Source organism: Quercus robur, chromosome 3, assembly GCF_932294415.1.
Source record: "Quercus robur chromosome 3, dhQueRobu3.1, whole genome shotgun sequence".
Classification (NCBI taxonomy): domain Eukaryota; kingdom Viridiplantae; phylum Streptophyta; class Magnoliopsida; order Fagales; family Fagaceae; genus Quercus; species Quercus robur.
Window position 1 is genome coordinate 23,658,829 of NC_065536.1, and position 14,224 is coordinate 23,673,052.

Consider the following 14,224-nt stretch of genomic DNA (forward strand, 5'->3'; position numbering starts at 1 on the left):
ATGGAAAGTAGCTAAACGTAAAAGGGGAATGAGTTGAAGGAAATAATATATCTAAGTCCTCTAACGGAACAATGTAGTGGAATTTGGAAGAAATGTCACTGAGACTAAACCTAGGCTTTAGTATTTCTACTACTATTTAAGGGGCTTCCCCTGTTTGGATTCCTCAATGTTGATGCCCAAAATACCCTCAAATTTATCAGTTTATAAAACTTAAATGATAGGGTTATAAATGTAAAAATAAAAAATAAAAAAAACCCACATTCAAACCCACGTTCAAATGTTTCTCAAAAAAAAAAAACCACTTTCAATTTTTTTTTAAACCACTTTCAATTCTATAACAAAAGTTTCGGATAACTCCCATAAAAATAAAAAGTTTCAGATAAAAAATAAAAACCACGTTCAAATTTTCCCTAACAAAACCCCACGTTCAATTAAAAAAAAAAAAAAAAAACCCACTTTTATTCTATAACAAAAGTTTCGGATAACTCCCCCCAAAAAAAAAAAGAAGTTTCGGATAAAAAATAAAAACCACAGTCAAATTTTCCCTAAAAAAACCCCACGTCCAAATATATTTTTGTCAAAAATACCCTTGCAAAACAAAAACTACCTTTGAATAACCTCCTTCACGCTTTCAACTTCCCACTATAAAACAAAAACTCTTCCCACTAATTACATACAATCCCACTACATTACAGAATACAAACTTCCCACTAAACTACTATGAAAATTCAATCTTCTACAATCATGATAAGGTCTCCCTTATTCTTGGGCTAGATTTCTTTTCCTTTCTAATCATATTCAGCTTTTTTTTTTCTTAAGGCTTTTTTATGGTCATCAACAGGTTTTTTCGTACCATAGCTTTTCTTTTCTGCAGGCAGAGAGGTGCATAATATGCAAAGCGGTGCCGGTGAAAAACTGAAATAATTCTGGAAGTGATTTAATTTCTCCAGTATGGTCATTTCAGAATTCTGATGCGTGTACTAGAGGGCTCTTTAAAAATTACAACCCCCTAAATATTTATGATTTTATGTTTTAAACTAGGCTCTTTCTTATATGGATTTATGTTAAATATTTTTATTCATATAAATTTAAGGATGTTGCATTTGCCCATTGATGTTATGCATTTGTCAACTATTGAACACGTCCACAAATGAATAGATGATTTGAATTTGAATTTAATTTTTATGAACAGGTTGTGAGTGAGTTTGCATTGTCATTGGAGTCTAATACAATACACCGTCATCAAAATTCAAGAAGAATAAACTCTATTTACAAAAGCGAAGGACTTCTTTATCATAGCTATTGGCAGCCTGTCTCTTGATGAGGATTTCACAATTCACAATTGGTTTTTGTTGAATATTGGTATGTTACTTTAACAAAAGCATTGAAATTATGTTATCAAGTTTTGATATTTAGTTTTTGTTAGGACTGTTATTTTAAAAAATATTATGAAGTTTGGAAATTTATTCTTGGTAGGACAGTTTTTTTTTTTTTTTTTTACCACTGTAGGACTGCAATGGTTAATGAGATTGAATATCTTACTTAATTATGAAGTAACAATGGTGCAATACCAATGTTGCCTCCTATTTAATGTTTGCTGTTTTTCTAATTTTTAATTCTTACTCTTTTTTTTTTGGGTCTCTTTTTTAGGGTCACATATCAACAATTTTGTTGGATTGCATACTGGATATATTAGATGAATTCGGGTGAAAGACTTTGGAAACATATTGTATGACTCAAGGCTCATATAAAGTGGTAGTAATTAGTTGTTTAAGAACTTTTTTGTAAAAGAAATTATCCTGAATATCTCTATATTTATCAATTTGTGTAATTCTACATTGGATTCAATTTACTGTTTTTTGGAATGGTAATGTGCATATCATTATTTTTCTCAATCACACCTTTTCCATATGAAATTAATTATCCCTAACAATTTTGTGCCTTTCACTACAACTTCTTTTCATTTTTAAAATTAAAAGATAATATTTATTTATTTTTTATTTTATTATTTGCTTTTTTAGGCATTTGAAACTTTTGTTATGGATGCGTACTTAATGGATACATTTTAGGACTAAGGGGCCACCTTTTAAGATTAAAAAAAAACTTGGTGAGAGCCGTGAGAGGCGTTCTCATTAAAAAAAACAAAATATAATACTAATTTTTTTTTTTTTTTTTTTTTTTGCAATTCAACCCAATCTATTGTAAAAAAAAAAATTAATAATAAATAAATAAATAAAAAAAATAAAAAAATAAAAAAAATAAATAAAAAATTGGCAACCCAACCCAACCCATCAACCCTCTAAAAACCAACCCAACCCAATCCCTTGAGTTAGATTGAATTGGATTGGTTTTAGCGGAATAGTGGGTTAGCTGCACTCCCCAAAGTACCCTTCTATGCTACTTTCAATGTGTTTGGGATATCGGTGTATAATATAAACAAAAGGGATTTGACATGAGCTATTAGCGAATTGATTTTTGATAGGTAGTTATTAGCCAATTTGAAAAAATTGTTATCATGTAGGACTGTGTATAATATGTCTATGGCAAAACCTATTATTGAATTTGATGTAGACACTATTTATTTTATATAAAAAAATTCGAAAACTTTGGAGTTATTGTTTATGAGCTTGAATTGCCAACCATTATTACAAATTAAAGCTGCTATCGTGTGTAACTCTGTTACTAGCATAAGTAAAAGTACCATATTATAAAATTTTTAAAAAATTTTATTGTAGATTTCCCCTTAAATATGGGGGCTATAAGAAAAAATATTCTCAAAATAAAATGGTTTGAACAAGTAGGTTCGACTCCGTAACACATTTTTCAGTTATTAAACCCTATGAATTTGGCTAAGAATTTTATAGCCTAACTAGCACTTCTTGGTGCTTTCAGCAACGATATTCAAAATTCAAATCCCCACACCCCTAATTATTAATGTATTAAAAAAAATATGAATTTGTGAATCCCATCATCTGCTCTTGGTATGAAATATAATATTTTATGACAAGTGGAAATGGATTGAGGTACATACAAAATTAGAAAAAAAAAAGTTAAATATTTTATTTTAATTTTCTCCTTGGTACTTATTTAAATTTTTTATTATTAACCTTCAGATTTATCTTAGAGCATTTGATGGAACTCATTCTAGTAACTATGTAGGTTGATGACCAACCTAGATATTGGAAAGAAAGGGTAACGTTTCTACTAATTTGGTAGGAGTGTGTGACCAAGATCTAAAATTTGTTTATGTATTTTCTGGGTGGGAGAGTTTGCATTTGATTAACAGGTTCTTCGAAATGCTTTAGGTGGGAGTAGTTGTTATATTGTTCCAAGACAAAACTTAGGTAAAGTACTTTAGGTGATGTTCTTTAAGTTTCCCTCTTAAGATTCAGCCATGTAGCTACTTAACTAAATAATATACTTCTATCTCATGAGAAAAAATCCACATCGTAGAATCTTAAAAGGGAAACCTAAGGAATAGTACCTAAGTACTGTACCTAAGTTTTACTCATTATTCCAAATGGTAATATATAAACAGTACATATATGACCATATGAGTTGATTAACTTATGCTCTACTGTTATACAGATTGGTGTTTTGTTACTTTTTATTATACATGAGTACTACCTTGGGCATGCATGATATCCTAATGGTCCAGGCTTTTTAGATCCTAATTGTGGAACTATATACCACCCCTTTTTTTTTTTTGATAAGTAGGAGCTATATACCACCTAAATGATTGGACCTAAAAAATCTAGATAATTACATAGAGCTATTTATCTTCGTCATTTTGGATTGTTAAAAAAGCAGTGGAGTATATTGCACACACCATCTTTTTTCAGCATCAAAACACAAATTATATTATCTATGCATCTTTTAAACTTCATTATTTCGCTTAAGTCCAACAATTTGTTGATCCTGCTTTACAATGGAAGAAAACAGGATCAACATGGAAGAAAGCATAATTAATTCTCAAGATAGGATTACATGCTTTCAAGTTACTACTAAATGGTTAACACTTCGTGATATTTTAGCAATAAATATGTTTTATGATTATCAGGCACAAAAAGGTCATGTGAATCCTCCATAGCTCTTTGTAGACTAGTTTGTAATTATTAGAACTTTTTATTATTTTTGGGATTTTTATATAATTTTTCTTTTTATGTTGGATATATCACTATATGTTGAATTTATGGCGTTGATGTTTATTTCACAAGGTGATCCAAGGGGGGCTACCATGGGCATGCAGCATGCTTAAATGAGGTTATTTGGGCATGTTGGGATGCCCAAAAGAGGTTATTTAGATAGACCAGCATGACTAAAGGAGGTTATTTGGGCATGCCATGGACTTGGCAGGGTGCATATAGGGCTAGCTACCATGGGCATGTGAGTATGCCCAAAGGAGATTATTTGGGCATGCCCACATGCATGCCACATCGCCTATTCCCACTCCCGGCCAAATTGGCTCGTGCCTTTTTCCAAATTATGTTCCTAAATTTATTCTATAATTTTAGAGGGGGTTTCCAACAATTGGATGGGCATTCCAACAATTTTTCTAATTTTTATGATTTTTCCTAACTTTCAACTTCCAAAAATCATTAAAAAAATTGTTGAATTTGGCCTTGAAAATTTTCCTACTTAAAGGTTGGATTTTACTTAGCATGTGTGCAAAAAATTAGATCAAGATTCAAATATTTTCCCTAAAAAAGGTCATTATGTTTTCTCAATAAATCAATGTTTCTTGGTGCCAGGCAAGATTTGTTCCTAAGTGCTCTTTAAGGGAGGAAGATTAGGAGGTGTCTGAAGAGGTTATCTGGCCTTGGCAGTAGTGTGCCCCCCAGGTGCTGCCATGGCCTTCGAGGGGTTGCAAAGGCATGCCATAGCCTTGGCAACCCACCCATGGTGAATGCCATGGCCTTGGCTGTATGCCCACGCTGGCTTGCCATGGCCTAAGCAACATTCACGCGAGCATGTCTTGGCCTTGGTTGCGTGCCCATGCTGACTGTTATGGCCTAAGTAGTGTGCACACAGGCATGACTTGGGCTACGTGCCAATGTTGGGCTACCATGGCTTTGGCAAAATGGACACGAGGCTTATGTATGAACATACACACATATGTTGAATTTGGTCTTGAAAATTTTTCTACTTCAAGGTTGGATTTTTCTTAACATGTGTGCAAAAAATCACGACACGATTTGAAGATTTGCCCTAAAAAAGGCCATTATGTTTCCTTAACAAATCTATGTTTCCTAGTGCAAGGCAGGATTCATTCCTAAGCACCCTTTAAGGGGAAAAGAGTAGGAGATGTCTGAAGAGGTTATCTGGCCTTGGTAGCAACATGCCCCCCAAGTGTTGCCATGGCCTTCGAGGGGTCCCAAGGGCATGCCATGGCCTTGGTTGTGTGCCACGGCCTAGGTTGTGTGCCCACGCTGGACTGCTATGGTGTTGATGTTTATTTCACAAGGCACATAAAATGGATCTAATTTCATATTGCTACGCTTTTGTTGTTATCTTGTATTATATTATCATTGTTGCCTTCTTGTAATTGCAACTTTTTATTTATTTATTTTTACTCAAACCTTAACCAAATATGAGATTCAATAAAATAGAACCTCATAACTCAAGCCTCATTTAATGGTTGTGTGCCCACACGGGGCTGCCATGGTGTTGATGTTATTTCACAAGGAACATAAAATGGATTTAAATTCATGTTGCAACGCTGTTATTGTTGTTATCTTGTATTATATTTATCATTGTTGCCTTCTTGTAATTGAAACTTTTTATTTATTTATTTATTTATTTTTGCCTCAAACCTTAACCAAATATGGGATTCAATAAAATAGAACTTGAGACGTCAAGCCTCTTTTAAAAGAATAGGGAGCTATAAATGTCTTTCTAATCTTATCTTCTTCATCTTTATCTTTTTAGAATAAGGGGTTTCTCCATGTTCAAGAACTTGAAGTTTCCATCTTCTATGCTTTTGGACATGGAGCCCCATGCTTGTTTATGTGACATTTGTGTATTTATTGTTTGTTTTATCTATGTTCATATTGTTTAGCATGTTATATATTATGTCTATGCTATGTTAAGCCCTCTATGCTTACACACCATTTTCCACCATGGATGAAACTTGAAGATTTATGTAAAAAATATGTTTAAGCCTAAAGTTTCCATTTTTTATTTATTTATTAAAACTCTCTTTTGCAATCAAATGCTTCTAGCTTTACGTTTCATTTAGAGTCTTGAATATCAAAGAGACATTTTTATGGTTAGAAGTTTTGAACTTCATGAAAGTTTAAGCCTTTTTCCATTAAATTTGCCCCTCAAGCCGTCATGAGACTATCATTGTAATAGAGAGCTATTAGGAGTAGAACCTCAGATCTCAAGCCTCATTTAAGAACCAAGGCCAAGGTAGACATTATAAACAACACACCACTTAGGCTCTTTGTGAACAACTGTGAAGTATTATTATATTGATTTTAGATTTACATAATTTATAGTTTTTCAACTTATTGTATTGACCACCTCTCTCTTAATTTATTAAATATTAATAAATTAGTTTACTTTAATAAATTTGCTTGTGATTTAACTACAATGTCTTTGCATGGGAATTTACTAAAATAAGTAAAAATATTTGTTTTTATTTAATCAAAATAATTTCTACTTGAAAGATTATTTTAACATATTTTTTCAGGCTTATTTATGTTGTACTATTTTTTATTAACGTTATAATATCATGAAAATTTATTTGAAAGTTTGTTTCAATTTTTATTAGATAAGTTTAGTCAATTTTGCTAATATTTACAAATTTAATATACCTTTATTTGTATTTTCCTTAATTACTAAATTTATGATGACATCATCACAGTTTGTCCCGATCGAATTTTGGTCCTACCTTAAATAACTTGAACCTCTCTCTCTTTTTCAGTTCTTTGAATGGTCCGATTTTGAAAACAATGCATTATCCTAATCCAAGACCTTATACTAGGATCTACATAATCCAAATTCTACTTGTAGTGTAAGTAAAGTAACCTTAGGGTTAATTTATGGTTTAATCTACTATATAAACTTTAATAAATTTTTTTCTAACACATAATTCAAGCCATTAAAGTTAAGAGCTTTCGTTTCAGATGTAGGTTGTTAGGTTAAATCCTATAATTTCTATGTGCTTTTGTTTTCTCTTTCCCTCTCTCTCTCTCATTCTTAATCTTAATATTAATTCTAATATGGTACCCTCAACATAATGCTAAACAAAGGACGATTCCCTCAACTCACAATAAAAAGACCAAATCTCAATTGAAGAATCATTCATGAAGATATATCTTCCAACTCATGTAATATAAAGCTAAACACCAACTGGACAGCTCAATTCATTTCGTCTCATACTCATTAAGCTAAACCAACACTTGAAAAGGTTGAAGCTCAGTTCACTAATATCATGACTGTGCTTTATGTTCATAATAAGTCCAGCACTCAATGTTCATCACCACCAGAAATAAGGGGTTTTCAATTGCATGCTGTGATATATCAAATGAAACTTGTTTGAAAAGCTTAGATAACATTTGATCATTCACTGCATAATTCAAGCATTTACATTACTAGTCTTTATCAGCTGGCACTAACATAATGCAAAGAGCATATCCCATGAACTATCTAGTTATCAAATTATGCAAAGAGCCCAGCATTTGTTGATGTTATCTTACAGGAGCATTGCTTTGGTTCTAATTATATGGGCTCCTCCTAAGTTGTATAGTTTTCTGGTTCAATAAAATTTTTACAATCTAATAGTGAAATTAGCACAACACATCACAATAGCTTTCTGCTTTTATAGCTTTTATAGCACAACACATCACACAATCTAATAGTTTTCTGCTTTTATAGCTTTTATAGCACAACACATCACACAATCTAATAGTTTTCTGCTTTTATAGCTTTTATAGCACAACACACACATCACAGAACACATCACACATCACATGTGTTGTGCTAATAGTGAAATTAGCACAACACATCACACAATCTAATAGTTTTCTGCTTTTATAGCTTTTATAGCACAACACATCACACAATAAAATTTAACATCAAGGATTTTAGCTTTATTTTTAAATCGGTCCTCAACATTTTATAGCTTTTATTTTAGTTTTTATAGTCTTTAATTTGTTGTCATTCCCTGCCGTCATACGGGATTATTGTTTTTGTCAAAATATTCAAACATGATAGGTAAAAGAGTGACTGCTGACAGAAAACAAGATTTTTTTTCAACTTTCAACATGATATATCAAGTTTCTCAAAATAAAAAAATAAAAAAAATGCTATATCAACGACTAATCTAAAAAATTCCAGAGTATTAGTTCTCAGACCCGACCCCAAAAGTTCTTCCCTAAGAAATTATCAATCTTGCCAATCAATCTATAGAGACTAATTAAGAGGATGACAAAAATGATAGAATCATTTGCTCATCGCTTATGTGATGAATAACTTGAGAGAGAGAGAGAGAGTACATACGCTTTTTACCACCGAAAGCCTTGTGAACCAGCCTTGTCGGCGATGGGCTCGGCGGCGCTGGGCTGGTCTCTCGGCGTCGGCGCTGGGCTGTCGGCGCTGGGCTGGTCTCTCGGTGTCGGCGTCGGCGCTGGGCTGTCGGCGCTGGGCTGGTCTCTCGGCATCGGCGTCAGCGGAGTTTTTTATGGAAGGATTTATCTGAAGAAAGAAAAAAAATTAGGGTTTCTCTGAAGAAAGAAAAAAAATTTTAAAAAAAGTGGGTGAAATTTAGGGTTTTATCTTGATCCTAACCTTCACTGGAGAGTAATCTCAACTGACGGAGAAAGAGGTTGAGATCGGATGGAGGGTGAGGGTTGAGATCGGATGAAGGGTGAGGGTTGAGGTCGGAGATGGAGGGTCAGATCGGATGAGGGCTTCAGAGATGAGGGGTCAGATCGGACGGAGGTGATGAGGGTCAGATCGGATGGAGCGTAGAGATGGAGGTGATGAGGGGTCAGATCGGATGGAGCGTCTAGATGGAGGTGATGAGGGCTTCAGAGATGGACGCTTCAGATCGGATGGAGGGTAGCTGATGGGTTGGAGAGAGTTTATTACTAATATTTATACTTCCCCTAAAGCCGCATTTTTCACATGCGGCTATAGGGGAAATCTGAAGCCCCGTTTCAAAAACGTGGCTCCATCCTGAACTAGAGCCGCGTTTATGACCCGCGGCTTCAGAACTAGTCCTTAAGCCGCGTTTTCTGTTTAAGGAAACGCGGCCTCAGAACCAAAGTAGAGCCGCGTTTAAAACACGCGGCTTCAGAACCAGTCCTTAAGCCGCGTTTTCATCTCAAAAAAACGCGGCCTCAGAACCTTACTATAGCCCCGCGTACAAAACGCGACCTTAAGGATCTGTGAAGCCGCGTTTTTTTAAACGGGGCTTTAGGCTCAACCTTGGGCCACATTTTAAAAATGCGGCCAAAGTAAAAGAAGAAAAAAAAAAAAAAAAAAAAGAGTTTGAGAAAAAATAAAATCTGCACACCCTTGGGCCGCGTTTTTATCTCAAAAAAACGCGGCCTCAGATCCTGTCTATGGCCCCGCGTATAAAACGCGGCCTTAAGGTTCTCCTTGGGCCACATTTTTAAAAACGGGGCTTTAGCCTCACCTTGGGCCGCGTTTTTTCTGGCCGCGGATTAAAAAACACGGCCCAAGGCCCCCGCGTTTTGTAGTGTATGGATAGAAATAGGGTCCAACAAATATAATACCTGCCATATAAAGTTGAGATTTCTTAATTATGTTTCAATAAATGTTTAAACGACTTATGAAGAGGTATAAATTTATTTAAGAAAATATTTTTAGGCAACGACATAAATGTTGAGTATCAACATGGACATAATGTCTAACAAGGCAATTTGAAAAATTAACAAGGCAATCTTGTAGATGTTTAACAATGTAAACAAGCAAAATGCTAGTAATATAAGCCTATTTGTATGTGTCCTAAAATATTACTTCCATAATATGGGAAGTCTACGATGTTACAAATAAAGAGGCAAATTTATTTGCAATAATAGCTGCCAAACCAGGGGAAAACATGGAAAAGCACATAGCAATCGATATTCAGAATTGCAATTCCTTTTTCATGTCAATAGTAAAGTCTTTGGATACGAAGACCATTTCCTCCTTTATAAAGCCTTTTTTTTAGCATATTATTGTCTCTCCAAAATTATTTATTTTCAAGAGCTTTAATCTAGTGCTTCATGACTCAATAGACTTCAATAAAAATAAATAAATAAATAAAAAGTTTGAAGGCATTTCAGTAGGCTTATTCAGCCTCTTTTCCTAATTCGTTGTGTGAAGTCTTATTCATCTGATAAATAATTACTTTATTGATTGTTCATTTTGTACAATTTGAATATTTTTGCATCTCAAAGTTCCCTTATTTTTTTGTAATATCTCAAATGCTGGTTCTAGTGTGTTCTAAATTTCCCTTTATCTTGTGATTCTCTTATTTTTAAGCATTTTTTAAATTGTTTTATGACAAATCTGATTTAGACCCCTATGTTGTTGTTATTGTAGTATTGTTTCTCCAAAATCTGATTTAGGAGGTCTAGGCCTGTGCTTATGGCCTAAAGTGGAATCTCCATTGGTAGGAGCTTCGAAATCAAAGTCTTCTAGTGTTGAGGTATCCCCACTTACCACATCAAACATAATTTAAGATACTATTATTTCATTTAAGGTCCTTCTCCGCTAAATTAATTGGCTCATTCATATGATTGGGCACAAACCCAATTTGAAAGGACATTAATGTAAAGAAAATCGGAATGAATGAATGAATATTTTCATTTTAGATTAATTGATTATGTTTTGATTTACACTCATTTTTTAATAGTTGAGTGTTATTCCTTTATGAGGTAGTGAAACCAATTTTTATGGGATTTGAAACCCCTTTACTGATCTCCTTTAGTTAATATTGTTCCTTACAGTTTTGATGTGCCAATTGGTTCTATTTTGACTTATATATTCCTATAATTCTGCTTTGAATAGTCTGAAAATTGGGAAAAGCTAACACTTGGTTAAATAGGAGGGGAATTTCAAGGTGAGAGCAGTTGTAATACTTCCGTTGAAGCCTTATGAATAGAAGAAGAAAAACTTGAAGATATTAGGCTTAAAATTGAATCGCAAAGAATGAACTTTGGGTGTTTCCATAGTTTGCCTAATAAGGCATTTGTGGTGCAATTTATTTAGTTTGGCTTAGCAACTCTGTAGGATAATGAATGATAAACACATAAAGATCTTGATTTTTGATGCTTAATATTCTATAATCATTACTCCTTATAAAAATTTTATAATTTTATTTGCGAGCATTGCAACGCATAGATGTGTTCTACCTTTTCCTTTATCCTGTGATTCTTGTATTTCCAAGCATTTAATTTTTTTTTTTTAATAACAAATCTGATTTAGACCCCTAAGTTGTTGTTGTTGTATTGTGCTTATGGCCTAAGTGGAATTTCCTTCGAAATCAAAGTCTTCAAGTGTTAAGATATCCTCATTTACCACATCCAACATAATTCCAGATCGTTGGCAGTAGTGGTATCAATAACTTGTGTAACATCATACAAACCCAATTGTCAACTCTAACATGACATGTTTTACTATATAGGTACAAAACTTGGAATAACTACAATGGCATCTCCGGTCTTATTGAATCATTAACTAGGCATCAATAATGGAGCTGAATTGTTCAAATAACGAAATACATGTTTTTTGTACGGATAAATATACCCACATATGGCAAAAATTCTAACAAATTAAAAGGAGACTGGGTGGGGATGTGTGATAAAGACCATTTCAACTGAAAAAGACCATTTACTCGCTACAAACTTTGACTTGTTGTCTTGTTGTCAATTCTTAGTCGGTAAGACTGGATTGCTACTTGCACCTGTTCTGTTGTCTCTGAATTTGTTGTGACAATTGAAACTATTAGAACATGATTTGTTATTGTAATGATGCGCGGTATTAGAAATGAAACTATATGTAATCTCTATTTTTACTTTCTAGGTGAAGCCTTAATTTGTTACTATCTCTGCCTTTACCCACTGTTTTGAATCCCATGAAACAAAACTAGGAAATTGAATAAAGATGGACTATTTTGTAGCTTTCTTTTCCTTATCAATGATTCATATTCCATTCCTTTCTCACCTCTATCTATTATTTTGCAATGGTATACAAAGGTGACGACTAAAGAGAAAAGAAGACTAAAGAGAAAAGAAGACTAAAGTGATTTATCTAACTATAATAAGAAAAAGGTAAAGAGTTTTGATTATATGTTGCCAAAACCTAAACATAATAAATTGCAGATTATTTTAATGCAAAAGTTAATCTTGCAATTCACATGCAATTTATCTTAGAAGATAAGATAATGTAAGAGTTGTGGGCTTGTAGCCATTAAATCCCCATGTCATTACTCGTAGGTTGAACCTCGCAACCATTCATCATCCCTGCTATTGTGCATTTAATCAATCACTTCACAACAGGTCTTGAGGCCTTGATGGGTCCACTATGTATGCTCAGTTACAGCAAGAGTGATGAACTGCAAGAAGGGTTGTCTAATTGTGAAATCGATACTATGTAAAAGGCCAAATTTCCAATAGGATAACTTGACTATTGATGAAGAAAGTGATAAGTTACCTTAGGTTAAGCAGTTGAGCTTGCCCAACAATGTAGGGGCAGCTCGATGTATTTGGAGGCCTAAGGCGAAAATTAATTATCTTGTTTTAGATGCAAAATTACTACTAATTAATATGAACTACGTATAATTTTTTCTTTTTTTTAGAAATTTTATAGATAGAAAAATTTTGAAAATTTTTTTCATACTTATTGATGTGGTAGATTGATAGTGGTAAGTAAAAGAGTGGTGTTAGTGGTAGATTTATATGAGAACTAGTAAAAGTTTGTTAACTCAACTCTTATTATTATTCTTAATTTTTTTAGAAGTACAACATTCACAATATTTTTTACAACAAATTCTAAATTTTAAGTTACCTTTTGTTTTCTATTTGAAAATATTACTATAATTATTTTTTTGCCATCAATAACAAGTTGTAACAACCTACTACTTAGTATTAGTTGTAAAAGTGTTATGAAAAATATTGTGGACGTTGCATTTTTCTCTCTCTTTTATTTGTTTTTCATCTGGTAAAAAAATATTATTTTATTTATTGATTATAAATAACCCTATTGATTAAAATTTAAGGGTATTTTTTTTACTTGGAGCCTTAGACGACCGCATCTCTTACTCACCTGTTTAGCCAGCCCTGCAACAATGGAGAGTGTAATAAGGGGCTTGCGGTCAAACAGACAAGTTTTCTAACCGTAGTGATAAGGTTTTTTTTTTTTTTTTTTTGAGAAAGAGAAGTAAATCATCAATAAAATTAGACCCTAAGGTCGGAAAGTACAAAAGAAGAAATGGCTGGAGGAACATACTCCGTCCAAGCCTCAGAGGGAAAATATAATCTAGCTCTCTGGGCTAAGGCATGCGCCACCACATTACCTTGCCTACCAACATGAGAGAAAGAACAACTCACAAAAGAGTCTAAATGAGACATAATGTCTTTTAAAATATGACCACCCTGGAAATGAGACGAGCACCTATCCTGAAGAAGCTTGATGACTGAAGAAGAATCACCCTCAAAGATTGAGTTATGGAAGCCCAACTCAGAGGAAAACAGCACCGCACGCTGAGCAGCCAGAATCTCCACCAGCTCCGCTGATTGAGGCTTCACGATTTTTTCAGAAAGGGCAGCCAACACCGCACCCTCTGAATTACGAACCACCACACCGAGCCCTGCACAGTCTGACTCCCCAAACAGAGCACCATCAAAGTTAACCTTCACAGCAAACTCACTCGGTGGTTTCCATTTAACAACACCAGCAATGCTGCGAGCAGGAGGCCGTCGCACACCATGGCCAGCTGCATAATTTTAGAGATAAGATTCTGCAAACACAGCAATCCGGTTTAGAGGGACGGTGACTGCTTGAAGCCGAGACTTATTTCGGTGATGCCACACAGCCCAAGCCGCAACTGTAAACAGAGGAAGCAACTTCGGTCTTGTCTGCACTAGGCGAACCAGATCAGAGAAGGAACCCGCAACAACACAGTTGTGATCCAGCCAACCAAAAGTCCTTAGCCACACCTGGCGAACCTTAACACAACCCCACAAGGCATGCATAACATCCTCCGATT

General features: G+C 34.1%; 1 long non-coding RNA gene across 1 annotated transcript; it reads left to right on the forward strand.

Moving 5' to 3' along the window:
* Positions 1-1,066: 1,066 nt before the first annotated feature.
* On the forward strand, positions 1,067-1,898 carry LOC126720066 (uncharacterized). The gene is made up of 2 exons (XR_007653239.1): positions 1,067-1,362; positions 1,651-1,898. It is a non-coding gene; the product is annotated as an uncharacterized LOC126720066 (long non-coding RNA).
* Positions 1,899-14,224: the final 12,326 nt, after the last annotated feature.